This window comes from Apium graveolens, chromosome 5, assembly GCF_009905375.1.
Source record: "Apium graveolens cultivar Ventura chromosome 5, ASM990537v1, whole genome shotgun sequence".
Taxonomy (NCBI): Eukaryota; Viridiplantae; Streptophyta; class Magnoliopsida; order Apiales; family Apiaceae; genus Apium; species Apium graveolens.
In genome coordinates this window covers 42,949,788-42,954,608 of record NC_133651.1, presented here as the reverse complement: position 1 = coordinate 42,954,608, position 4,821 = coordinate 42,949,788, and positions in this window count along the sequence as shown.

Below are 4,821 nucleotides of genomic sequence, written 5' to 3'. Positions count from 1 at the left end.
AGATAATTTGTAGAGCCACATTTCTGACACCGTTTCCTAGGAGCATCTGCAACAAATGTAAAGTTGTTACTTTTGTTTATTCCAACCTTCCCATTTCTATTTTTCTTTTTATTTCTTGCATTCTCAGCTTTAATTTCCTTAATTGGTTTCTTGGGAGTTTGGTTTATCATGGGCTTCTTCTCAGCTTTAGAAGTTGAGTTTCTGTGCATTTCTTTTCATTATCCTCATCAGCAAGTTCTTGCTTTATGATCAACTCCTCTTCACTGAAGTTTACTTTACATGCTTTGAACAATGGTGAATCAACCTTTCCAACTTGTCATCTTGCTCTATTTCAAGCTCATAGGTCTTTAGAATCCCATACAGTCTGTCTAAGGTAAATTTCTTGTAGTCTTGAGAATTCCTTAGTGAAACTGTCATAGGCTTCCATTCCTTTGGCAGAGATCTAAGGAATTTGAGGTTTGAGTCTTTTGTCTGATAGACTCTTCCATGTAACTTTAGAGCATTTTGTATTTTTTGAAACCTACTAAATATGTCAGTGACTCACTTTCGTCATTATGAAAATGTTCATATTGCTGAATCAAGAGTTGCATCTTGTTTTCCCTTACCTGCTCAGTCCCATAACATATAACTTGAATTGTATCACAAACCTCTGTAGCAGTTTTGCAGTTTATGATGTTGTCAAACATGTCACCATCAACACCATTCAAAAAATGTTCATGGCCTTCTTATCCTTGTGAACTTGCTCAATATCTGGATCAGACCATTCTGCTCTAGGCTTTGGGATAGATGGCTCATTTCCTATAGCAGCTCTCATAGGGACATGAGGACTCTTCTCAATGCAGTCCACATACTCTTCATCTTGAGAGAGGAGATGCAGGTGCATTTTCACCTTCCAATGTTGATAATTATCTTTGTCCAAAAATGGAATCTTTACTCCAACATCTTTTCTGCTCATCTTGTTAGTTATTGTGATCTTTAAACTCTTTGTTCTTCAAGAGCTCGCTCTGATACCAATTGTTATTCCCAAACAATCTAACAAAGAATTACAGAAGAGGGGTTGAATATAATTCTGACTAATTTTTGTATTTTAAGAACTGTTCTACTTTAAATATATAACTGTGTTTGATTTAGCTAAAGTGTGGAATGAAAGTATTGAAGAAATCAAATATGAAGTAATCAAATACAAGTATTTAAAAACTTTCTGGTGGATTGAACTTTTCCAATAGAGATATATATTAATATGAGAACTCTGTGATGCAATGTTTTTGCACACAGCTGCTTACAAGTTGAACTTACAAATAACAGAGAAATTCTTTTCAGATTTATTTCTCTGGTAATTTCTTTCTAATTTATATATAGTTCTACTTGCTACACTTGGTTTATATATCACCAAGTTACATGATAAAAGGACAAACAAATAAGACAAAATGTTTCAGTCTAATTTCATGCTCCTTCATTTCTCTATCCAACATTTTTGAACATCTTCAGTTTAGCATGAAAATGGAAATGATTCTTTGTTCTCTAAAACCTGTAAATAGGCTGCCACATTCCATTTGCATACAATTAACGCATGTGACTGTCAAGTCACTATCAACTGCTTTTGAATTTGATCATTCATTGAAACTCTATGGGATCATCCGTTGATACTTTAGTTGATCATCCATTGAGATTCTGGTTGAACATCCATTGAAGCTTTAGTTGATCATCCGTTGAAACCTTGTGGAACATCTGTTGAGAGCATCTTTATAGCAGTTAACTCTATTTCACTATACAAGATTACAAGGCATCTAATATTTACAATTGGCCAACCTATCTTGCATATCAATCTAGTAATCAACATGACCTAAAATATTCTACAACATCTAGTTCTCTAAGGCATTACAATATGCATAAATGTGCTCCTAAACTTATTAATACATAAGCTACCCTTTCAACGGATGTTAAAGTGATCATCCGTTGAAAGCTACAAAATCACCAAATTAAATCTACTAAGGTGTTTTGTTTAACTTATCATCAAGTACACAACATATTCCTAACAATCTCTCCCAATTTATGTCTACGGGAATTATAGGCATAAATTAAGAGAAACTTGATGATAACAAAACACCCTATGAATACAGACTAAATACTAGTAGATAAAATTGACAAGTGCTGCAATTTATTGATAATTATGTAGAGGAAGGTTTACAGAGAATCACATAAGCCATTTTCAAGGTGCTCCTCTAGAATGAGCAAATTTAACTCATTTCCTTGACTGTCTGAACTTCTTTCCCAATTTCTCATTATTTTCTTCAATCTGGTGTTGAAATTGCCTGTGAAATTCAGATCCATCTTCATTTGTCTGATCCAGTATTTCTTGCATCTCCATGAGAGTTTCATTGCTTGAAATCTTTAATTGATCTTCCAATCTGAAGAATCTTCTGGTGCATTTTTCATCTTTGAACTCCATCAACCAGTAAGGCCTCAAATGCACTCTACTTCCTGTATATAGAATTGTTAGGACTCTTGGAAGTGCATTCGGTCCTCTCCAGCCATTTCTTATCTCCTCAATTTTATTCAGTACCATTTTCTTGGCTACAATGTTGAACCCAAAGTTCTTCTTTATTGATGATAAAATTTTCACCAGAACAGAATAGCCTTCATTGAGAATTCTGTGAAGAGACCAAGTTAGCTCTCTTCCACCCTTGTACCTGAAGACTAATCTCTCTGGAAGATATTTGTAAGCATCAATAGCTCTAACTTCTTCTAGCTCATCCATATAGAGATTTATGTCTGAGAATTCCTTGATGTCACAGATGAAGAGTTGATCTCCCTTGTTGACAGTTGGTTTGGGCATGACCAATGTTTTGGATTAAAGTATGACATGCTTGAATTTTTGATTGCCCTCTTCTTTGTTTTCCTTGGTTTAGTTTGGATTGGAATGTTTACGTCATGAATGTTAGTTTATACTGAAAATATTTATTTGAAGTATGTACATTTATTTCTGGCCAGTTTATTTGAGAATCATTTGAATGTTTACATGTTGTCTAATATTATATATTGTGAACAATCTAGTATCAAATGGGATACAGAATATTAGATTGTTAAATACGGTTATATAATATAATAAGGTTCACAGCACAGGTGGTGTTGGACAATCCACTGGTATGGCTGTAGTATTATTTAGATTAGTTTATATTGACTAATAAATAATACTAGTATACTTTGTGTATATTGAACAGGATCAAATTTAGAATTGTTCCCTTAATACTGATTAAGAAGGAGAATTAAGATTCTATGTTATTATTAATGCTTAGGTTCTTAATCCAGAAATAGTAATTGACACGTGTATATTATTTACATGCTTTGATTTATATATGAAATAATTCTTTTGAATTATATCATTATATTTTGGGTGATGGAATTATATACATGGTGGATATTTGTTAGGGCGAAAACACGCACTAATATTCACGCAAGTATACGCGTTCGCAAGTAATATAGAATACTTTCTAGTTCGTTCCCTCAGAGACTCAGACTAAATTATTGTCTAATTAAACTCACTCACCAATGTATGATTACTTCTCAATGTTAAGATAATAACACTTAAAATTGTTGATCAAATATTAACTATAATTAACTACTTAATTAACCACTTAACTATCACTTCAAATTATCAATAATAAAACACTCATGAGTTCACAACTTACTTAGGGTAGACCCCAAGCTTAACTGATTACTGAAAATAACTGTTCATCAATCTTCTACTCAGATCATAAATGCTAATGACATTGTTAGCTCCAGTAATCTTTGACATCATCTTTTATATATTACAAAAAGAATAACCCATAGAAATAAGCATAGAGCTTAAATCTGTGTCAGTGTGTGGAACTAGTGTATTATTCTCAGGCAATTAAAAACATGAATGAATTATATCACTGTTTATGCAGTAATTTTTACCTTTCAGAGTGAAGTTAATTTTTTTTTTTTTTGAGTTGTAAATAGCAGTGGTCCATACCTCTTCAACCACTTCACAATAGATGACAGGAGACTCCAATATAGCATATTTCAGTTTGCAACTTCGAATGAAATCCATCATTTTATGGTAATCATCAAAAGCTGCAATCTCCTTGTTCACCAGTACGACGAAGTTATTCTTTTCATAAACAAACCCAGTTTGGGACATGATCTTGACTACTGGTGCCATTGCTGAGAGTAAGAGTAATTGCAGAGAAGAAAGCTTTTGCTTTGGAGATGAAAGTGTTAGAGAAATTGCTTGAGAAAGATAAAAGTAAAAATGAAAAATGAAATTGGCTTTTATACTATCTCAAAAATAAATGATTAAAAATTAAAAGCAAAAAATAAAGTAACCAGTCAAATAGCCCAAAATAGCCGTTTAAAAATAAAGAAAACTGTCAAAATTCTAATGATTATCCATCGAAGTATACTTACAAGCTATAAGTAAATTCGACGGATAATGCCTAGAATTAACGGCTAAGATTGAGAGTAATTTGAAGGATAAAGATTAAAAAAAATACCCATAATAATATTTGATATTTCAACGGATAATAACATGAAATTCAACGGATATTCATTTTCAACGGATAATGAACATCCGTCGAGATGTAAATTCTGACTTAGCCAAAATTTCATCTTTGACAGGAAATATCAAATTTTACTCTTGCTGCATTTCAAATTTCTTAGACATCATAACAAATTAAGAGTAATTAAGCATACATAATTCACTTACCAGCCTAGTAAAGGTGGACTCATCAAGTGGCTTGGTAAAGATGTCTGCAAGTTGCTTCTCACTTGGAACAAAATGAAGTTCTACAGTACCAT